The following is a 24201-nucleotide window of genomic DNA, read 5'->3' on the forward strand; positions in this document are numbered from 1 at the left end:
TTACTCTGCTTGGCCAATAAGAATGTCCTTACGTAATTAATAAAATATATAAATTAATTTTTCTCCAGGCCTTAATTATTAGTGAGGTAAGGATACGTTTCCAATTGAAGTTGGCAATGTTAATGCGGGAGGAACATGTGTCAGAAAACCACAAATTTCATGACTGTACTTGCTACACTTTCAGCGAGTTATACATATTTTCAATTCAAAAGATTAAGCCAAAGAGAATTCTTAGAACATTCCCACTTTTCTTTGGCACATCAAAAGGCAACGAATGTCATTTTCCCCTGTTTTTATGTGCAGTTTAGAACAAAGACTGATTACCTATGCAGCTGTCCACAGTGGGTAAAACCAAAAGCATAAATTTGGTCAAGAGTAAGTCACCCGGGTTGGGCCCATCCAAGGAAGAGTTTGATGTTTCTACTCTCATGAAAAGTACCAATGGCACTGCACAGCAATTATCTTAGATATTAAGGATAAATGGACATTTCTCCTTAAAATTCCATTTTTTGGAAATGATTGGAGAGGGAAGTAACCTCTCCCTCACCTCCACACTACCTCTTTTCCAACTCTTCTTCCAACACAAAATAGTTTAATCAGCAAGGACTTAAAGAGCTTTTAGCCTTGCTTGTTAATCACAAGGCCCATGTTAGCATATGGTTTGCCTACAGGAAGAAAGGTAAAACATGGGCCTCCATGGGTGTTAAACTTCAAGAAACCTTTTCCAGTATTTTTTTTTTTCTATTTTCTTAAAGCAACAGCCTACAGATTTCCCCATCTGACATTTTCAAGTGATCCCACTGTGTAAATGAGGGACTACACTTCAGGGTTTGAGGGCAAAACTGAGATCTTACCAACTTACCAGTGAGCAAAAGGCAGAACCCAGAGCCCATATCTCCTTTTCCAAGTTAGTGAGTAAAGTTTGTCTAAATCAACATAACAATCAAACAGTGCTTACAACTTTCTCCAAGACCAGCCAAAACCCAAACTGGAAATGAATAATGATTAATTTGACTCCGTTTTGGCTCACACAGTGCCCTTCCAATCTGTATTTACCTTTACCACCCAGGACCTCACCTTGGACATGTGTACCAGGATGTAAGGCAATAAAACTATTCACAATTCCAAAAGGGCCTGGTCTTCTACTAAGATTTCCTGAAGGCTACTTACTCTACTCATTGAGATTTTTGCTTAACTTCAAATTTCTGAAATATACCATATGTGAAAATTTTTAATGTTAATCTCTGTGTTAACTGTACTATACTTGAACAGAGAAAATTAACTGATATACAAAATGTCAAAATTAACTCTTCTGAGTTTTAACATCATCTTAATAAAAACAAAATAATGCAGTAAGTCTACTCCTCAGGGAAGGCAATAGATTGTATAGTTATCTCCTGAACAGGGTAAAATCACTACCCCACAACTATACAATCTACTACCTCACTCTGATAGAGCAATCTTTTCTTCTGGAATGGAAACTACAATCTCTTTCAAAAGAAAATTTCAACATAAAATTATCACCATCAATCAAAATTAAAAAAAAAAAAAAAAAACACACTTATTCCGACACAAAAATAAGACAAGTAGTAAAAGGTATCCCCACCCCCATCCGGTGTCCTTGCTACAGCTTTCCTCTCTAAAGTAATAAACTTGCACACTATAAACAAATGCTGCACTACATCTTTTAAAGACAAGTTAATCTTAAATATTACACAATTAGTTAACTGACTTTCTATGAGACCACCTGGATGCAGACTTTTCTATCACGTTAGGAAAGACAGTAGATTGTATAGTTATCTCCCAGTGGTGGGTGTGACCCTAAAACTATACAACCTACTACCTCATCCCACAGTGAAGAGAACATCCAGGGTGAATGATGAAAAGGAATCACAGTTGAGCACCACAGGAAGGCTCTTTCTTTCCTCCTCGGTAATCCTGGTCTCCTGTGTGAGTAACAAGAAAAAAAAAGTATTAGGCCATTTTCATTCATTTATGTTGAAAATGAAGTTTAATTGAACATTTTGGCTACATGCATAATCTATGCTGTGCTTTCATTTCCTGTATTTCATTAATAGTATTTTAAATGCTTGGTTATCTGAGTCCACTCCTAAAACCATGTATTTACAAGATTCAGAAATCACCTTCTAACCACCACCTTTTACTATTATCAGCTGTTGGTTTTCTTACAGTTCCTACAAATGAAAATTCATGAACTTATCCTTCCTTGACAAACAACAACAAATCATTACAGGAAAACACAACAGCCTCTAATTAAATTCAATGACTTCAAAACCCCAAAGTCCTGTACATCATGCATAATCCAAGTGCACTAATATACAAAGAGATAATATAAAAATATATATATATACACATAAAGAGAAACTAATTTTTAAAGGCACCTACTCATTTATCCCATGCCAGCAAACACTTAAGTGGTCTTACTAGGATTAAATCAAAGACCATTACCTGGATCTGATTTGGGGGGTCAGGATCCTTTCCTTCAGAGAGAAAGGTAGTAGGGGATTGAAGGCATAGTCCAAAATATTTAATAACCCCAAGTAATCTAAACCGTATTACTCTTTAATTTACAGACTTCATAATTTAGGAGGTAGCCACTATAAAGATTATTTTTTATTATACGTTAAGTTCTGGGGTACATGTGCAGAACATGGTTCGTTACATAGTTATACATGTGCCATGGTAGTTTGCTGCATCCATCAACCCATCATCTACATTAGGTACTTCTCCTAATGCTATCCCTCCCCTAGTCTCCCACTCCCTGACAGGTCTGGGTATGTGATGTTTTGTTCCTCTCCCTGTGTCCATGTGTTCTCATTGTTCAACTCCCACTTATAAGTGAGAACATGTAGTGTTTGGTTTTCTGTCCTTGTGTTAGTTTGCTGAGAATGAAGGTTTCAGCTTCATCCATGTCCCTGCAAAAAAAACATGAACTCATCCTTTTTTATGGCTACATAGTATTCCATGGTGTGATTTAATAACCAAAAGCACTAATTTTTAAAGTTACATAATGTAATGAAAAACATACAGCTCAATGTAATAGAATTTAAAGTTTAGAAATAAACCTATACACAGGTCAACCGATTTTCAACCATGCCAAGACAATTCATTCAACTGGGAATCATTTTTTCAACAAATGCTGAGACAGCTGCATGTAAAAGAATGGATTTGCATTCTTCTTTGTAAATTGGTGTGCAAAACATACCACATAAAAAATAAAACAATCTAATGGTAAGCAAAATATTTTAATAGATATTTCACCAAAGATATGACTCCTAAGCACAAATGGCCAACGGGCAGATGAAAAGATACTGTAATATTCATCAGGATAGCTAATAAGATTAATAAAAGCGTTGGCAAGGATATGGAGAAAATTAGAACCCTTAGATTGCCGGTGGGAACATGAAATGGTGCAGCTGCTTTGGAGAACAGTTTAGAAAAGTTAAACAGTCATTTTAAGTGTAATCAGAAACACATATTTAGTCCTTGTCTCCATTTGGAAATCCTGGCTGGCATACAGCTAAAACCCCCCAAATCTCCCAAGTGATGAATGTCCCTTTAATGCTACTGAGAGATGACTGGTGGCTCCTAGTTTCAGGAGGGGGTTTGTCACCAGAAAGACCAAAGTGTGATAAGAGGGGTAGAACTTTCAGCCCCAGCCCCTCAACCTCCAGGTAAGGCAGAGAGGACGGAGAGTAAACCACCATCAAAGGCCAATAATGTAATCAATCATGCCTAAGTATGAAACCTCCATTAAAACTCCTTAAGTGTTAGGGTTCAGAGAGCTCTGAGTTGAAAAACACATCTTCATGCCAGGAGGGTGGTGTAACTCTCTACAGATACAGAAGCTCCTGTGCGAGGAATTCCACCAGACTTCAGCTTAAGGACCTCTTCATCTGACTATTCATTTATATCCTTTATAAAAACCAGTGATAATAAGCGTCTTCCTGTGTTCTTTGAACGACCCTAGCAAATTACAGACCCAGAGGAAGAAGTTGTGAAACACCCTAATTTATAACTGGTTGGTTAAAAATTCAGGTGGCAACCTAGGATTTCAAACTGGCATCTGAAGTGAAGGCAGCCTTGCATGCTTGAGCCCTCAACCTGTGAGGTTCGTATTAACTCGAGGTAGTTTCAGAATTAAATTGATTTGTAGGACAGTTGGTATTGAGTTGAAGAACTGATTGTTGGTGTTAGACAAAACTGGCTGTGATGAGTAAAAACAGTTCACCGTATGACCCAGCAATTCAATTTCTAAGTATATACCCTAGAGAACTGAACATGGTTGGGTGTGGTGGTGCAGGCGTATAGTCCCAGATATTCAGGAGGCTGAGGCAGGAGAATCGCTTGAACCTAGGAGTTAAAAGGTTGCAGTGAGCTATGATCACACCACTGCACTCCAGTCAGAGCAAGAGAGCAAGACTGCCTCCAAAAAAGAAAAAAAAAGAGGGGCAAGAGAATTGAAAAAATGTGTACTTGAATGTTCACAACATTACTCATTTGGAGTCAATAAAAACTAGGGCTCAAATCCTGACCCTACTAACTCACTGCCATTGAAACCTTGCACAAGCAATTTAGCTGAAGTCCCTCAGCTTTCCTAGCTGCAGTATCAATACATCTGTAAGAAAAAGGGAAAGATTTATTAATACCATATATCCAAAATATGTAAGGCCCCACCATTTCACCATCTCTAGATGAAAATTGGTGCTAAGAAGTTTAACGACTTGCCCCAAATTAAGGGAGATAGCACTGCATCACCAAGATGTATACTACATCTGAGCCCATTTCAATTCTACATGGCTAGATGATGCCAAGTATCAACTTGCAGACACACCTGTCCCTAAAGTCAGGCCCTTTATAAGCCAAAATCTTTCCCATGAATCAGCAATGTCCTTACTTATATTTTTTTGAGATGGAGTCTCACACTGTCACCCAGGCTGGAGTGCAAAGGTGAAATTTCAGCTCCTGCAACCTCCACCTCCTGGGTTCAAGCAATTCTCCTGCCTCATGCTCTCAAGTAGCTAGGATTAAAGGTGTATGCCATCACACCCAGCTAATTTTTGTATTTTGAGTAGAGATGGGTATTCACCATGTTGGCCAGGCTGGTCTTGAACTCCTGATCTCAGGTGATCTACCTATCTTGGCCTCCCAAAGTGTTGGGATTACAGGTGTGAGCCACTGCGCCTGGCCTACTCCTTACTTTTAAAAAACTAACAGCCAACAAAATATAAATAAATAACAGCCAAAAGAAAAACCATCTGGTACCTCTACTCCAACCCTCCACCCTTTACCAATTTTCTCAGTTAAAACATGTTTGAATCCTCAATCAAACATTCAAAAATGTATTATTATCCAACCTCGGTGAGTGTCACATGCTCACTTTGTATTATTGTCAATCCAGCTAAGTAAATAAATACCATATTGCTAGAAAGCATTCTGGTAATTTACATACCAATTTTTTGAAAATTATATATATAAATAACCCAATAAATAACATTGTTCACAAACCCCAATATTCTCACTCTCTTATTTGTTTTCTTGTACATATAAACTGATTTTAATGATCCAATGGTTTCCAGCCTGTAGTTTAGACACTGATTAGAGCAAATGGTGGAAACTAAAACCAAACAGCTGAGGTAAAGCAATGTTCAGTTAGGCAAGCTCTCATAAACACTGAACATAATCCATATACTAGAATTTATGGATTACAAAAACCCATGGAAATATTCATTTGTAAATTTGGCAAAAACCCTAACTCACTAATCACAACTAAATAATACTTGCGTACTGGGTTTAAGAGTGGGTGGATAGCTAGTATACATTTAGTTCCTGAAATTTTTCTGTCTACAGTTAATGCTGGCTCCCCATTTACTATGTCCTTGGACAAAGCATGTAATTTCTGGGGTCTTTGTTTGCATTCTTAGGCAGGGTACTCTTAGCTAAAATTATCAGAATTCAATCTTCCTGGTAATTCTTTCTTAAAAAGCAACAGAAACACTTTAATATTCACCTTCTGTCCTTATTCACATACTACCTCAATCTGTAGCTGGAACTACCCTCCCACTAAATGTTACGGTGGCCAGGCACAGTGGCTCACACACTTTGGGAGGCCGAGGCAGGTGGATCATCTGAGATCAGGAATTCGAGACCAGCCTGGCCAACATGGTGAAACCCCATCTCTACTAAAAATATAAAAAATTAGCCGGGCATGGTGGCAGGCACATGTAATTCCAACTACTCAGGAGGCTGAGGTACAAGAATCACTTGAACCTGGGAGGCAGAGGTTGCAGTGAGCAGAGATCGTGCCACTGCACTCCAGTCTGGGAGACAGGAAGAGACTCCGTCACAAAAAAAAAAAAAAAAAAAGAAAGAAAGAAAGGGAAAAAAAAGCAGCAGTGGCTCACGCCTGTAATCCCAGCACTTTGGGAGGCCAAGGTGAGTGGATCACCTGAAGTCAGGAGTTGGAAACCAGTCTGGCCAACATGGTGAAACCCCGTCTCTACTAAAAATACAAAAATTAGCCAGGTGTGGTGGGGGGCACCTGTAAACCCAGCTACTCAGGAGGCTGAGGCAGGAGAATGGCTTGAACCTGGGAGACAGAGGTTGCAGTGAACCAAGACTTCGCCATCACAATCCAACCTGGTCAACAAGAGCGAAACTCCTTCTCAAAAATAAGTAAATAAATAAATAAAAATATGGCAACTAAAAGTCAAAATCCAACTTAAGATAAAATGTATCTTAAACTCATTTCATTCAGTTCAGCATACCAGTACAGGAAAACCGTTAAGGGCAATGATTTCAGGGTCAAACAGCTACTTAGCGGCTGTGTTCTTTCATATCCGTTTGGGGGAACTGTAACGTTCCCATCTCATGGGGTTGCTCTGAGGACTGGGATACATCAAAACAAATTGAATGTCTGAGAAGTTAACTCAACAAAGGGCAACTTTACTTAAATAAATAAATTTGACAAACTATCCTAACATTAATTTTACCTTTCCAGATATACTTGCGACGGTTAAAAATACTATCACTTTAAAACATGCTACAAGCAGGTAAACCTACTATTAATTACAAACTTGTCTGTATCTGCATCAGGTAAGTTTTCATAACTAAGTATTAACATTCACATTCCTAATTTCATTTGTGTAATTAGTTTTAAATTGACATAAAATTGTATTTTTATGCTGTACATAAAATAGGATTATATTATGGCTAAATCAAGTTAATTAACATATGTACTACCCCAACAGATTTATTTCCTTATAGTGAAAACACTTAGGAACACACTCCTAACTTTACAATTTAAAATATTTTTCAAAATAGCTTCTATATTGTTAAAATACACTAAATTTAGTCCAAATGCAAGCATACTCTACCTTTTAAGCTCTTAATATCTAGTAAGAGGTTTTTTTTTGTTTTTTTTTTTTTTTGAGACAGAGTCTGGCTCTGTCACCCAGGCTGGAGTGCAGTGGCATGATGTTAGCTCACTGCAACCTCTGCCTCCCAAGTTCAAGTGATTCTCCTGCCTCAGCCTCATGAGTAGCTGGGATTACAGGTATGCACCATCACACCTGGCTAATTTTTGTATTTTTAGTAAAGACAGGTTTCACCATGTTAGGCTGGTCTAGAACTCCTGACTTCGTGATCTGTCCGCCTCGGCCTCCCAAAGTGCTGGGATAACAGGCATGAGCCACTGTGCCTGGCCAGAGTTTAAATTTTCTTTATGAGCTACTTTATTTCTGAGCTAAAACACTTCCCTACACTTCTACAGTAATTTAAGTTCTCCTATAATAAAGTAGCTCATAAAGTTCACAAGTAAAATAAACTATTTCCTCCACTGTTTCAAAATTACAACATTGGCTACTTTAACAGATTTCTTTCAATCTCAAATAATTGAATTATTAACAAACTTATCTGACAATGACACAGGCTGAATATTGTATTAACAAGCAAACTCTCCCATTGTATTTTGTTTCCTTCAACAGAGCATGTGCAACAGAAAAGATAATGAATTCTTTACATGTATAAATAAATTTCTCTAAAGATAGTTAATCTAATTCTAATTTATGATCTTATTTCTTATTCTATCAATCATTGCACTAACCTGAGACTAAGATTTAAGTTTGAAACGGCTAACTAGTAAATCAGGTTTTCCAAAAGGACTATTTCTTATTTCCTTTCAATTTTAAGACACATAGCAGACATTTAAGATACTCTCACTGATTAGTCAATATATCCAAATTCTCAAGATTTCTAAAAAGGTAACTAATGCCATTTCAATTCCCAGTGTCCCTTTGTAAATTTACCAATGCAATTTGTTAATTTTGGGCCAACTTCCCTGCTACCTCAAGCACATTCTATGCTATCCCCTGTACACCTAAGTAAATTCTGCTGCAAACACTATAATGCATCCAAATATTTAGGGTGAGGAAGAATATCCAACTTGGCTGGCTTGTTCTGCTTACCGATCATTATACATATACCATTATTTCTCAACCCTTTAAATATCTTCTGCCTTCCTATCTTCCATTATACTGTTACGCTCCTGGGTTGAAAAAAAACCATCATGTAGTCTACACATCCCCCAAGCGAAGGAAAAAGGTAGAGTCTAATTATTTAATACAGAGTCCACAGTTTACTATAATTAACTGTATCCTTAGCAGACAATTCATAGTCTATACTGCACAAGAGTGAATTCACTAAGAAAAATGTTCCCTTCTAAGCATTTGACAATTATATAACTTGCCAATAAAAACTATGTATTTTTAACTTCCTGCTAATGAAATATTCACACAAAGTAGAAAAGTATCCTCAAGGGATTGCTTCCAGGATACCTCCTCCCTGAGGAAAATTCTCAGATGCTAGAGTCCCTTATAAAATATGGTGTCATATTTGCACATAACCTACACACATCCTCCTATATACTTTAGATTACGTAAAATACCCAATACAATGTAAGTTATATAAAATAATCATTATACTGTACTGTCTGTATTACTTTTGTTGTATATAGTTTTTTCCCCCAAATAGTTTCCATCTGAGGTTGGCTGAAATCACGGATGCGAAATCCTTGGATAGAAAGGCCAACTGTGCTTAACGGAAGAGTAAAATGCTATTAACTTGTATTATGTTATCTTAGAACAAATCATCCAAAATGTCTTAAATATTCTTAGAGAAGCAAAAGTAACTTAAAGGTATAGCTGTTGGTTGCCTCAAAATACTTAAGTCTTGTATCTAGAAAGGGCCTAAAAAAAAAAAAAATCACCTGATTGAGCCAGGCATGGTGGCTTACACCTGTAATCTTAGCACTTTGGGAGGCTGAGGAAGGAGGATCACTTGAGCTCAGAAGTTGGAGACCAGCCTGGGCAACATAAGTGAGACTTTGTCAATTATTTGGGGGATGAGGGGGAGGGAGATCAACTAATGCAATTTCCTCACAATTGAGATGAAGTTGTGGAGAGACAGAATATTTTTGGCTGTTTATCTGAAACTAAAACTATTCAACTGGAGAAAAAAAAATTTTTTAAAGCAGCTAGACAACTTACTAGACCTGCACTGTTCATTTGGTAGCTGTTGTCACATGTTACTACTGAGCACCTGAAGTGTGTCTAGCCCCAAAGTGTTATGTGCCATAAGTGTAAAATAGTCTGGATTTAAAAGACTTGGCACCAAAAATGGAGTAATGGCTCTCATATTCTGTTTACTTAATGAAGTCCATTCTTAAGTGATTATACAATACTTAGAACATCCACACAGGCAAAAAGCATATAATGATCAGTCCTGAGGTCACATTAGGCAACGCTGACAACTCATTACTGGGGATTTGGATTCTTCTAGTCTCATCTAGACATGGAAAAATCAGTGGCAATTAATATTCTGGGACGGAAAAGATCTCTTATGGTCTAAAGAAAACCTTCTCAGGCTATTAAAAATATTATGATTAAAACGCATACTGTTCATAGACGGCAAATTTATTTCCCAACTTGTGAAAACTAAAATGAGGGGCTCATGCTCCACCAAATATAAACAGCTGATTTAATGCTCCTTAGAAAAGTATTAAACTATAATACTTTATACAATGCTATAAACGAGAAAGACACCCTACAGAGGAAGTTTTTCACTTTTGACACTTAGCTTCACAAGATTATTTTGCAGGAATACACAAATGTCGAGCTGAATCAACATGCTATTTTGTATTCAACTGAATATTTCCTACTTTTTAAAAAAATTCGGATCACCACCCACTAAAGTGATTTTATGACCCAATGACTCAGGACCTAGTTTGAAACACTGGTTTGGCGCTCTTAACACTCAGTAATTCCCAGAGGACTAATTATTATACTATCTCAGCTATTAAAATAAAAAGTACATAATGTCTAGTGTACTGCTCTCTAAACCAAGAATGTCTAGTTAATAACAGGAATAAAATGTCTTTAAGGTATAAACATTTGAGACTAACTTGTTTAATACTGATCTCTTCAGTCTGTAAACTGAACGCAGTGATTTACACTTTTTTTTTTTTTTTTTAGAAATGGGTGTTTTGTTTCCCTCCACTTTTCACACTTGCAAGATTCTTTAGTGTCTCAAGTTCAACAAAGCTTCAATTAAAGTGAGGGGAACCCACAGCCTGTCTACACACAAAAATACTCTCTAGCTGTCACTGCAATGTAACTATACAAAAAAGTTAGCTTTTCCCCCTCACACTGTCATTGTACCTAAGTGATACATTTTAAAATATTACTTAGTATCACTGAATTTACAAGACGTCAAGAAATTTGTCTATTCTCTAAAAGTTGGAAGTTTCAAAATAATACTTTTAACAAACATGTATAATAAATCAAACATTCTCACAAAACCCAAAGTAACTTCGAAGTTTTTACTTCCCTAACTATACATACTTCCTGAATACACAGTAAATAAAACCAGAATCTGCCAAACACCAAAAGAATTCTGGATATAAACAATTATTTTCTAAACTACATATAAACTTGGAATTTGACATTCATACTTTAGGCCAACAGAAATAAATGCAAAAGAATGCCACATGATGTTTTAACTTTAGGAACTGGATGCCAAGAAAGCAGTATTTATCAGTGAAGTCAAACAGCAAAACCAAGTCTCCAGATTTACCTCAAGATTTTAACATTCACTGTCATCCCTGCCTTTTTCCTGCCTGCGCACCTTCTGCTGTCTATTTTTTAAAAACTGAAAAGTTGAAAAATACATACCATCACCTCTGACACAGAACCTACTGTAAAAGTTTAAAAACCGAAGGGCATTACTAGCCAAGGACATACAGGTTACCACATTACTCACAGTAGAAGCCCACCGGGAAAGTTTATTAGCGAGCCTTCTGAGAGGCACTCGGTTCCGAAAGTTTGCAGTGTTGAGTCAAAAGGCCAGCGCAGTTTCCGGTGACACCAAGTCGCAAATCTCCAAGCCCCATCCCCCGGGATACGATTTCCTCCCGCTCCCGCGTTCCCCTCCCCCTCGCCAAGGACGGCTGCCGCAGCGGACCTCCAGCCGCAGCAGCTGCTTCAGGAAGGGAGGCTGCACTTGGCCGCGGGGAGCAGGGGCAAGGAGCCAGCCACGACTCTCCCGCCCTCCCCGCCCGCGCCTTCCCGACCCGTCCCCCGCCCCTCGCACTTCCTACCTTCCCTCCTTCATCCCAACCCCCAAGGCCAAGGTCTCCCCGGCCCACAAACATGATAGCGGAAGTGACGTCAGAAGCACCTGGCAGCCCCTACAACCAGTCACACCACACCACGAGGCGGCGCCGACCAACTGGCGCCGGCCGGAGGGCGGGCCTTCCGCCCGCCCCAAGTTTGATTGAAGCGGGGGGAAGGGCGGGGTAAGGAATGTGAAGAATGACCGCCCTCCCCCGCCCCGTCGGTGAGGAGCTAGGCGGGAAGCGGAGGGGGTTGGGGCCAACCCCGCGGCGGCCACGCGGCACCCCTCCCCCGTGCCCGAGCGCCCGCTACCTCCGCATGCAGCCCACCGGCCGCCCCGGGGCAACCCGCCCGCTGGAGAGAGCAGGCCGTCCCACGAATCCCAGCCCACGCTAGCCGGACGGGCGCGGGCCGGCCCACGGCTCTCCCCTCCTGCCTACCCGCCGCCGTGGGTCTCGGGGAGATAAAATGGCGACGGGCCCGGGCCCGCGCTCGTTGTCGCGTCCGCTGTACCCACCTCGAGCTCGCGGAGAGGGCCGTCGCCGCCGCGGAAACGACCCGGCCCTCGCGTCTGCCGCCGCCGGGAGAGCAGCGCGCCAAGACCCGGATGGAGGCGCGGGCGGGCCCCGCCGCGGCGGCCTGAGGGAAAGCAGCGCGGGCGCCGGGAGGCCGAGGCAGGGGCGGGCGCCGCGGACAGCGCGCAAGCCCATTGGTGAAGCCGTCTGATTGAAGTGCGCGTCGCTCTTTCGCCTCGGCCTAGCAGAGCTCGTCAGTCCCCGACTGGAGGGCGGCGGCTGGTCCCGCCTTGCGCCGGGCGGCCACCGCGAGAGAGGCGGGTCTGGCCCGCCCACCGATATTATCTCCTTCTTTTCTATTGGAGCGCTGGGTGAGTGGCGTGGGTGGTGTCCCCCAGGTCCCGCCCTTTGCGCGTGATGGGCTGGCTATGTCCTGTGGCCGCTGAGCGCGCTTCTCGCAGGGCGGGGCGGCTGCTTTGCTCACTCCGCCGGTTTGGGGGAGTTCACACGTGCGCAACCCGGAAGGTCCGAACTTTGTCCAGGGTGCAGCCTCCGGCTCTTATCTGTTCGCTGACCCTGAGCCCTCCAGGAGGCCTTAGCCAGGCCAACTCTCTCTGCCTCACATTGCTCATCTGTCAAATGGTGGAGTTGTGTCCACCCAGCCTCTTAATGTTATTCCTTTACGTTTTGTGGTTTGGATTTTTTTTGTGTGTTATTTGTTTGTTTGGTTTTGGGTTTTTTTTCCAGAGTCTCACTCTTTAGCTAGGGCTGGAATGCAGTGGGGCGGGTCACGGCTCACTGTCGCCTCAACACCCAGGATCTAGAGATCCTCCCACCTCAACCTCCTTGAGTTTTCTCTTGTTGTCTATTTCCATCCCATGTTTTGAAGATTTTTGCGTTCAAACGTTTTTCAAAGCAGTCCTTGATTTTCTTGTTTTAAAATTAATCCAAAGCAGAGTTCCTCCATCCCCATTACGACTTTCACATGCTAGGACTCTGAAATCACTACTTCAGGTGCCCTTTCAGGTTTCTGCCAGTTCTAAGATTTTATGGCTGGGAACCCCAAGACCTGGGCTCTAGCTCTGCTTTTACTAATTCATTGTAACTTTGTGTGCAACACTTTTAAAAAAAAAAAAAAAGGGTCCTTATCTGTAATAGAACTATGGGAAATAGTACTTTACATGCCATACGTTTACATTTATGATCTCAGGTGGTGTTCCCTGGTATCAACTCCGTTTTTAACACTCATAAATGCATGCAATAAGTTCCCAAGGAGTATTTTGTTTTGTTTTTTTAATGGGGACTTTATTTTGTGAGCTAAAGTGAACAAGAAACTAAAGGAAGGAAAACTTGAGCTTGAGCCATGGGTAGGATTTAGGGAAGATTTCTTGAGGTTGAAAGATGTATTGAGAAAGGAGAGAGTATGCCCCAGAGCTAGATAGACTATAGTTCAGGGAAAGAGTGGGGTTATGCCTCAGGGGATGTGGAACTCTTCAAGGGCAGAAATTGTATTTTTCCTGTCCATGACAAGTACCCAAATGAAGGGTGGTATTAAATGAAATCTAATAATGATGAAGTAGGCTGGGGTGGGAAGAAAGTATTAGTAAATGATTCAGGATATTGTCGGATATCAGAGTTCAGAGGCGCTGTGAGCGTCAATTAGAGCTTGATAGTAGAGGCTGGTGGGCCAATGTGTTTTAGAAGAAATTTATTTATTTTTTTATTTTCCCAGGCTGGAGTGCAGTGGTGCAATTTTGACTCACTGCAACCTACGCCTCCCGGGTTCAATCAATTCTCCTACCTCAGCCTCCCAAGTAGCTGGGACTACAGGCAAGTGCCACCATGCCCAGCTAATTTTTTTTTTTTTTTTTTTTTTGTATTTTTTTAGTAGAGACAGGATTTTACTGTGTTAGCCAGATGGTCTCAATCTCCTGACCTCATGATCTGCCCTCCTCAGCCTCCCAAAGTGCTGGGATTACAGGTGTGAGCCACTGTGCCCAGCCTTTAGAAGAAATTTATAACAAGAAACCATATAGCACGATAAGCCTTTCTGACATTTTCTTCATATGTTCATCGGAAACTTTTTGGTGAGTTTGCAGAAGTGCATATGACATACATTAATTACCCTTTACCTTCCTATCTATGCTTCATTTTTTACCCTTGAAGGCCAACTAAACCCTAAAGTGGAATCCATGTGGAAAATATTACTAGATTTGACAATGTTAATGAAAACTGAATTTTAAAAAACTTTGAAGTTAAAAGACAAAAATTGGAAACATTGTAAAAGTCTAAAAAAAATCTCTAAGAAACAAAACATTCATTTTATGATTAATTTAAATTGAATGTCCAGTGATTAAAAGCAAGGATCTGGAACCAGACTGCTGAGTGTGAATCTCAGTTCTGCTTCTTCCTAGCTGTACAACTATACAATGGGTAAATTGTATATCTTTTCTGTCCCTCAGTTTCTTCATCTATAAGATAGAGATAACAATACTTACCTTATAGGCTGTTGAGAGGATTAATAAAAACATCTTAAGAACTAAGAACAGTGCTTGGTACATATAAGTACTACATAAGCATTTGCTAATATGTTATCCTTAATAAAGTGGATTTTTTTTTCAAATCAGTAGGATAAAGTGAACACTCCTATTAAAACATGGACTGTTTAAAAGGATGTGAACAGTTAACAAAAAAAAATGGTCAATAAATGTGAAAAGATGCTCATCCTCACTAGTAATCAAAGACAAAGTTTTTAAAAACAAAGAAACATTGGAGGCATTAGTATAAATTTCTGCAAGTCTAGGGGCCAATTTGGCAACAAGAATCAGAATCCTTAAAAGTATTCTTTAATCCAGCATTTAGCCACTGCTAGGAATTTATGCCTAGAAAATAAAGGACAAACATACAAAGATCCTCCACAGGCTGTTCATCATCTTGTTTATAGTAGCCTCAAATCACAACCATCTACCAGTACACCATAGGTGATTGCATAAATAAATTATGGTCCAAACATGCCACAAAAAGCTATGATCGTGGCCACATGCAGTGGCTCACTCCTGTAATCCCAGCACTTTGGGAGGCCGAGGCAGGTGGATGACTTGAGGTCAGGAGTTCGAGACCAGCCTGGTCAACATGGTAAAATCCCATCTCTACTAAAAATACAAAAATTAGCCAGGCATGGTGGTGAGTGCCTGGAATCCCAGCTACTCGGGAGGCTGAGGTGAGAGGATCACTTGAACCTGGGAGGCAGAGGTTGCAGTGAGCCAAGATCATGCCACAGCACGCCACCCTGGGCAACAGAGTGAGACTCCATCTCAATTAAATAAAAAAGAATTTCAGCTTGAAATGTTCTTACTCCTTCAATAGAACCAAGATACTAATGGTTGACATATCTACAGGTCAAATGAAAGCATTTGTAAACAACAAGGGAAATAAAATTCATTGAGCTGGAACTTTGTCTTGCTCTCTCTTGTGCACCTAGTCACCATCACAGGGCCTAGCACCTGACAGGCATCCAAGAGATGCAGACAAATAAAACTGAAGCAGGAGAACCGCTTGAACCTGAGAGGCAGAGGTTACAGTGAGCTGAGATCGCACCACGGCACTTCAGCTCTGATGGTAATGTAGATCTATATTTATTGATATGGGAATATTATCAGGATATACTGTTAAGTGAGAACTAAGGTTATAAAAAGTTTGTATATTTTAAACAATAGTTACCTCTGGAATTACTTCTAACCTTTATTGTCTTTTTGTATCTCTGGATTCCTGGCAGTATGTATTGCTTTCATAATTAGGAAAAAATATAAAAAATAAAAGCCATGCCAGTGACTGATAGTTGCTCCCCAATATCCAGTGCCTCCTTTTTCTATAATAAACAGAAAGCTGTTTTTCTGGTGACTGTAGAATTAAATTACCCCCTGAATGTACCTGCCTAAGTTCTGGCTGGTGAGCTGTGAGCAGAAGGATGGAAGGGGGTTCTGGATTCCCTCTCTCTCCCCCTTTCTGATTTCTAGCTACCTGGGTGTAATTGGGTTGTGGTGGAGAGCTACTGTGCCCACCAGTTACAAGTAGCAATGTAGAGCTAACCTGAGTTCCCTGGTGGCATCGTTGGGTACTCTCTACACAAGCTTGGACTTTAAGTGAGAAAGATATGACTTTCATCTCATATAAGCCCATGAAATTTGGGTATACTTTGGCTGGAATCTGGTCCAATGTGACAGACATGCATGTGGGCATTTTGTGGAGAGAACATGTAGCCTTTAGAATAGAACAAAAAAATTAGTGAATGTCCAGCAACTTTGTTTCCTAGGAGTACCTTCGGACAGAGACTCTATTTCAGCTAGACCATACCTAGGAAAGTGATCTGGGACTGCTGAGTGATAAACAGAGCCTGGTTGTCATTAATTGTTATTATGTAGCAAGGTATAGGAAGAACATGCATTTGACCGTTCATCTGGGATCAAACAGAACAAGCTGCCTGCAGTGCAAACCAGCCCGTAGTATTCCTTGGGTTCAAGTCTGAGCATGCCCCCGTGTCCAGCCCTGGCCTCCCTCTCCATTTACCACTCCTGCCACTGCTCAGGTCAGCTGGCATGCTTGACTCATCTTTGGCTGGTCCTTGTCACCCAGATGGCACTTGAACCTCCCCTGCTCGGAGAGGACTTTGCTGGCCACCCAGTCTAAATCTCCACCCTAAATCAGATTTCACCACTCTGTTTTTTGTAACATTACAACATTTTGGCACTCTCTGGCTCCATCTTGCTTATTTTATTGATGTTCTACCCCCATGAGAGCAAGGAACTTGTCTGGCATGCTTTCACTACTGTTTCCCACATTCTAGAATAGGGCCTGGCAAACACAGTAGGTACCCAATAAATCTCTCTTGAAGTGTAGAATTAAAAGTGAAGACATGGCCAGGCGTAGTGGCTCATGCTTGTAATCCTAGCACTTTGGGAGGCTAAGGCGGGTGGATTGCCTGAGGTCAGGAGTTTGAGACTAGCCTGGGCAACATGGTGCAACATGGTGAAACTCCGTCTTTACAAAAAAAGAAGAAAAAATAGCCAACCATGGTGGCGCATGCCTGTAGTCCCAGCTACTCGGAAGGCTGAGGCGTGAGAATCATTTGAGTGCAGGGAAGCAGAGGGTTGCAATGAGCCAAGATCCGACCATAGCACTCCAGCCTGGGTAACAGAGGGAGACACCAACCCAAAAAAAAGAAAAGAAAAAAAGATAAAGAAAAGTGGAGGCTGAGCTTGAAGGATACAAATAATCAGAGTCAGGACCCACAGAAAGTGTGAATAAGTTGAAGGAGAAGCAGCTGGCTGGGCCCAGGAAGAGAACTGGGCAGAGATGCTGAGTGGTGAGTAGACCAGCAAAGTCCTACATCTGAGGTTCCTAGAGTAGCCAAACTCCAAACCACAGCCAGAGGCCTTTTGTCCCTAAGGCGTGTGTCCCAGAGGCCTTTCTGCCTCATGATTACAATTCTACTTGTCTACCTGTCTCCGTGCAGACTTAGGACAGAACCCTCCCTCTACATTTCTTAAACTGGGCAAATGATTCTGTTTTCCCTAAGCCCCTTTCCCTAGGAGATATTTAGTGCTCTGCCTTTGTGTAGCTGCTCCCCTACGGCCCTGCACTCATCACATGGTGCTGTGATGATCATTTTGCCTCTTGGTCTCCCAACTATTCACAGGTTGGACTTCCTGCTCTTATTCCTGAGTGTGATAGTTTTTGTTTGTTTGTTTTTTGTTTTTGTTTGGAGATGGAGTCTTGCTCTGTTGCTCACACCAGTGGCATGATCTTGGCTCACTGCATCCTTTGCCTCCCAGTTTCAAATGATTCTTCGCCTCCCAGGTTCAGCCTCCTGAGTAGCTGGGATTACAGGTGTGCGCCACCACACCCAGCTAATTTTTTGTATTTTTAGTAGAGACAGGGTTTCACCGTGTTGGTCATGCTAGTCTCGAACTCCTGACCTTGTGATCCGCCTGCCTCGGCCTCCCAAAGTGCTGGGATTACAGGCGTGAGCCACCTGCCGAGTGTGATAGTTTTATGTGTCCACTTGACTGGGCCACGGGATGCCCAAATATGCGGCCTAGCATTATTTCCAGGTGCATCTGTGAGGGTGTCTGGAAGAGACCTGCATTTGAACTGGTAGACTGAGGGAAGCAGGTGGCCCTCTCCAGTGTGGGTGGCAGCATCCAATCCATTGAAAGCCCAAATGGAACAAAAAGGTGGAGGAGGGTTTAATTTGCTCTGCCTGTTTGAGCTGGGGCATCGATCTCCTGCTCTCAGGCCTTCAGACTCAGACTGGAATCTATACCATTAGCTCTCAGGCTCTCAAACCTTTGAACTACACTACCAACTAGCTTTCCTGGGTCACCAGCTTGCAGATGGCAGATTGTGGGATTTCTCAACCTCCATAAATCACATAAACAAATTCCTCTTAATAAATCTCTTTATATCTGGATATATCTCCTCTTGGCTCTATTTCTCTGGATGCTATGTAATACACTGGGCCTTCTGCAACAATCAGCCCAGGTCTGTCTTAGCACAGAGCATGGTGAACATGTTGACCACGAGGGTGATGTCTGGATAGTGCCTTCCAAAACCTCACCTAGGGGCCTCCCATTTTCTGTGTTCAGAAGAGCTGCCTCTTGAGGAGTTACAGCAGAAAGAAAGAAAACCCACAGCTTGAGGCCCCAGGCATTGTGAATCTCCCCAGGGAGCATTCCTGGGGTGCAGTGGACATTTATTATATTTTCTACCTACAGCCAGTGTTTTGCAAACTGGTGATGGCCTGGCGGTCACATCTGGTTCACAGAAGTGCTTTGTTACAACCACGCAATGTTTTAAAACTATTTTTAACTAGCTGACAGCATGCAAAAGAATCAAGACATTTAACATGAAAAAAATCTAGATTTCTTGCTTTTCTCAAAAAAATTGGCATCTCTGGCTACACTCAGTCTGCATTCCAACATGACAATATTTTCTTTATGTGCAGCGTGGGCTCTGCTATTTGTCACAGTCCCCATTGAGCCTGCTTCATTTTTACTACAAGCCTGGTCCCTGAAGTCATCTAAGTTTGTGTCCTCTGGCCTGGAAGCATGGTCTTTTCTTTTGAAATACTCCTCCTGCCCCACTTTAGTTGTGGGTTTTGGTCTTAGCTGTTAATCATACTACCTTAACCACAGAGGTGAGTGGGTGACATTGGTTGGTTAGTCCTGTAAGGGGACAGTACCTCAAAGGGCCAGTGTCCCTTCCTGGAAATGTAGTAAACATGAACTGGGAGAAGGAAGTCCTCTTAGCCTCAGATCCCAAGCTGTAATGAAATGTGAGAAGAAGTCAGTCCACAGCAAAAATAGCAAAGCAAGCATCAAGAAACAGACAAAAAACAGAGAGAGGGGTTGTAAGAGCAGGTGAGACCCCACATCCGCATCCAGGCATCCTCTAGGCCACCCTACTCCTTCCCCATTGAGCATCAGAAGATGTACATTTCCCTCTTTTCCCACCCGGAACTGGATGGAATTTCTGTCACTTGCAACTGGAGATGCTACCAATGAGGTAGTTAGGAGGAGGGCTGTCTTGAGAGTAACATCTGGAATCCACATTTCTTTTTATTTTTCTTTTCTTTTTTTTGAGACGGAGTTTCACTCTTGTTGCCCAGGTTGGAGTGCAGTGGCGCAATATCAGCTCACCACAACCTCCGCCTCCCAGGTTCAAGTGATTCTCCTGCCTCAGCCTCCCATAGAATCCACATTTCTACCATGCTATTTGTGATTTTGGACAAACTGCTGATCTTCCACCTCAGTTCATCTGTCTGTTCAGTTGGCACTGGGCATTCTAATGCTTACCTCCTCAGCTGGAATGGAGTTCTCATAATGGAATGTATGTAAAGCATTAAACTCAGTACTTGCACATAATAGGCATTCACAAAGTATTTCATAAACACTAAATTTTAAGATAAATGTTTAATAAAAATTAGTGGACTGGAAAGAAGAGTGAAATCCTGAAGAATTGTAATAGTGGGGTTTTTTTTGTGTTTTGTTTTTGAGACAGGATGTCACTCTGTCACTCAGTCTGGAGTGTAGTGGTACGATCATAGCTCACTGCAGCTTCGAACTCCTAGGCTAAAGCAATCCTCTCACCTCAGCCTCCCAAGTAGCTGGAACTACAGATGGGGGACACCACACTTGACCATTTTAAAAAAGAATTTTTTTGGTAGAGACAAGATCTCCCTATGTTGCCCAGACTGGTCTCAAATTCCTGGCCTCAATTGATCCTCCCGTGTTGGCCTCCCAAAGTGCTAAGATTACAGGCATAAGCCACCACTCCAGGCCAGTAGTGTTCTTTGAGGTGATATTTCCAAATCAGTACTACTTTTCAGAGACTCAGGAATAGCCTGCAGGAAGCCAGGCCTCAACCAGATGGACTTGGATTTGTTTTACGGCTCACCATTTAAGTAAATGTGTGATCCTAAACCAGTTCTTTACATTTTTTGACCCTGAGTGTCCACCTATAAGGTGAAGATAATAATTCTCAGCTCTTTCAGTTATTTTGAGAATTAAATTAACTCATTAACATGAAGTGTGCATAGTAGTCCATGGTAAGCATTCAACAAACTGTAGTTAGTACTAATGTGATGGAAAAAGAACAAAATCCATGGACCAGAGCTAATCAAAGGCTTCATTTCTGTGGAGCCATTGCCATTGGAATATCTAGTATTTGAAGCTCAATTGAGCTGAAATTGCATAATAAGTCATCAGGGCACAATGCTGTTCTATTCAGTTGTGCCAAGAACTCACCTCCTGCACCACCTTCAGCCCAGCCAAGCCTAGCATCTCCCACTAGTGAAAGCCTTCCTATGTTAGCTTTCAGCGACAAGCTTTTAAAGCAGGTTTCCATTAAAAATGAGGGAAAAAAAGCTTTGGATGATTAATTAGCAGCAGAATAACCCAAATTAAGAGAGAGATCATAATGTGGAAAGATTTTTTTTTCTTTTTAAGAAGTGAAGTCTACCAACTTTCAGATTACAGACAAAATGATCAAAGTTTTTGACATTTGAGGCCAAAATAGGACTTTACACTGTTGATTCCCTAGACCTAAGCCCACTTCCTTGTGTGGAGAACACACCAGTGGAGGAAGTGGAGGAGGAATAACATGGGTCCCCAGGAAGCTTTGCCTCTTTGTTCGGTTTTGGCAGCAAGCCCAACTCTGACTTGCATAAAATCTCCTGGAGTTTGTTCCAGCAGCTTGCTCTGCATGGCCCTGCTTGTCCTGCAGGCCTCGGGCTGTGGTGGCCAGCACCTGGGCCGACTCAGGCAGAACCAACCCAGCAATGTCTGTTTCTTTAATGAGCTCTTGAAAATAGTGCCTGATAGACACATTGTCCTTTTCAGGGACCTGGGGGACCATGCTGTCATGCATGAGCTTCTTCATCTCCGTCCTGAGCTTTTTGTCCTTATGCAGAAACTGTACCGCATTCCTGTGCTGCTGCAGGAGCCTCCACATCTGGTGGCAGAGCTTGCAGGGGGCTGCGAGGTCCCGGGCCACCCACTGCAACCTTTCCAACTCAGAAGCGTTCTCTAGCTCCAGCTCCTGCTTCAGGGTAACCGTGTGGCTGAGGCTGTGGATACTGCTGATCAGGCAGTTTCTGATGGTTTCAATCATGGTCCTTGTGCTGGTAGCGCTGGTGGACAGGTCTGATGAACCTCTCTGTGTCCTGCCAAGGGAACACGAACACACACTAAGGCAAGCCCTGCAGGGAGGTCCTCAGGCCCACAGGCTCTGCTCTGCCTGGGCTCCCACCCTGAGGCAGGGAGGCCCTAGGCCTGGCAGACACTGCTGGTTGCCAACCCACTACCCATTTTTCACCTCTTTCCTACCCAAAGAACTCTGATTCTTTGGGGGAACCAATGTAGGCAGCTAAAAATACTATATTCATTTGCTGCTTTCCTTGACAGTGGGATGACCAGGTATATAATGGAAGCAGAAGTAGAATCCAGTCATGGGGCTTCTGGGAAGCTGCTTAAAAGTGGGCAGGTGCCCCTAGGAGAAGTCTTGACCCTTCCGTTTCCCCTTGCTGGGATCGTGGACAGGATGCCTATATGGGACAGCCATCCTGTGACTACGTGCTGAAAAGAGCACATACCAAATAACCAGGAGAAAAGCACTGGAGCATTGTGGCTCCCAAGCCAACAGCCTTGATTTCCTACCTTGGGACATTTCGTTCAAGTAAATAAATAGAACCCCTAATTTTTTAAAGCCACTGCTCATGGACTTCTGATACAGCCAAATGTAGATCATTGTTGAAAGAATAGCTACAAGGAAGAAATCACCTGAATATTTTAGAGGGGAATAAATGAAATCTCAGATGCAACCATTCTAATGTTTCTAGAAAAAGTCAAGATCTCATACTCTGTAACTGGTGGTCTCCAGTTCATCCCTAAAGCCTAGCACCAGGCTGTGCACAGGGGCTCACACCTGTAATCCCAACACTTTGGGAGCCAAGGCAGGGGTATCACCCAAGCTTAGGAGTTTGAGGTGCCTGGGCAACATGGCAGAACCTCATCTCTGCAAAAAATGCAAAAATTAGCTGACCATGGTGGTACATGCCTGTAGTCCCAGCTATTTGGGAGGCTGAAATGGGAGGATCCTTTGAGCCCAGGAGGTCAAGGCTGCAGTGAGCCATGATCATGCTACTACACTTCAGCCTGGGCAACACAGCAGGACCCTCCCTCAAAAATAAATAAAACCCAGCACCAGCATTACCCTGTGATCAGGTGTTTCCAGATGAGGCAGCAAAAAGTAGGGGAAACACACCAATGAAGCCACACAGACCCAGGAGAATCTTGACTCTTGCTAGCCAGGTAGCCTTGGATCTCAGTTTCCTGCCTTCTAAGAAAGGGATCTTGACCAGGCGCAGTGGCTCATGCCTGTAATCCCAGCACTTTGGGAGGCTGAGGCATGTGGATCACCTGAGGTCAGGAGTTTGTGAGACCAGCCTGGCCAACATGGTGAAACCCCCTCCTACAAGTACAAAAATTAGCCAGGCATGATTGTAGGTGCCTGTAATCCCAGCTACTCAGGAGGCTGAGGCAAAAGAATCACTTGAACCTAGGAGGCTGAGGCAAAAGAATCACTTGAACCTGGGAGGCAGAGGTTGCAGTAAGCCGAGATTGTGCCATTGCACTCTAGCCTAGGCGAGAGAGCGAGACTCTGTCTCAAAAAAAAAAAAAAAGAAAAGAAAGGGATCCTATGTTCTGAAGAGAACTAAATGCGATGATGAATATGTAGTCCCAGGCACTGGGCCTGGCACAGAATAGGTACTTAACAAATCCATCTCTTACCCCTTCCTTAATACCTCCTCCCTCTCCGGTAATTGACTCTTCCCTTCTAGATGCATCATGCTGTCTTGCAAGTACACTGGGATTTTATTTGGTGAGAGTTGGATCATAGTTCAAAATTGCACTTTGGGAGGCCAGAGAGGGAGGATCACTTGAGGTCAGGAGTTTGAGACCAGCCTAGCCAACATGGTGAAACCCTGTCTCTACCATAAATACAAAAATTAGCTGGGTGTGGTGGTGGGCACCCAGCTCCTCAGGAGGCTGATGTGGGAGACTCGCTTGAATCGAGGAGGCAGAGGTTGCAGTGAACTGAGATCGTGCCACTGCACTCCAGCCTGGGTGACACAGTGAGACTCCATCTCAAAAAAAAAAAAGAAGAAAAAGTGCAGTACAAAAATATTATAATATTATGTGCAAACTATGAAATTATGTGAACCTGCAGAATTAGTTTCCAAAACTAGGTTTTTGCAATTGCCAATTCAGCCAGTTAAATACTATGCCTGCTAACCTCTATCCATGGGCATTGAGCACCCAGTGCGTTTCGCAGCCTTGTTTGACCTGCTAGACTAACCTTGTTTAATCTTGAGGGCAACAAAACTACAAAAATATTCTAAATATACTACAGAATATTATTATACTGATGAAGGCTCT

At 42.3% G+C, this 24201-nt stretch overlaps 1 protein-coding gene across 1 annotated transcript in view; it reads left to right on the forward strand.

Annotated features, from left to right (window-relative positions):
- The first annotated feature begins 14108 nt into the window (after positions 1-14108).
- Positions 14109-24201, forward strand: part of LOC135268679 (zinc finger protein 169-like) — a 69643-nt gene continuing 59550 nt past the window's right edge. Inside the window, exon 1 of the mRNA XM_064361607.1 lies at positions 14109-15823. The gene's annotated coding sequence lies outside the window, so the exon portion shown is untranslated. The remainder of the gene's footprint in view (positions 15824-24201) is intronic.

Source organism: Aotus nancymaae, unplaced genomic scaffold (assembly GCF_030222135.1).
Source record: "Aotus nancymaae isolate 86718 unplaced genomic scaffold, 86718_ANA_hifiasm-v0.15.2.pri h1tg000041l, whole genome shotgun sequence".
NCBI classification, from domain to species: Eukaryota; Metazoa; Chordata; class Mammalia; order Primates; family Aotidae; genus Aotus; species Aotus nancymaae.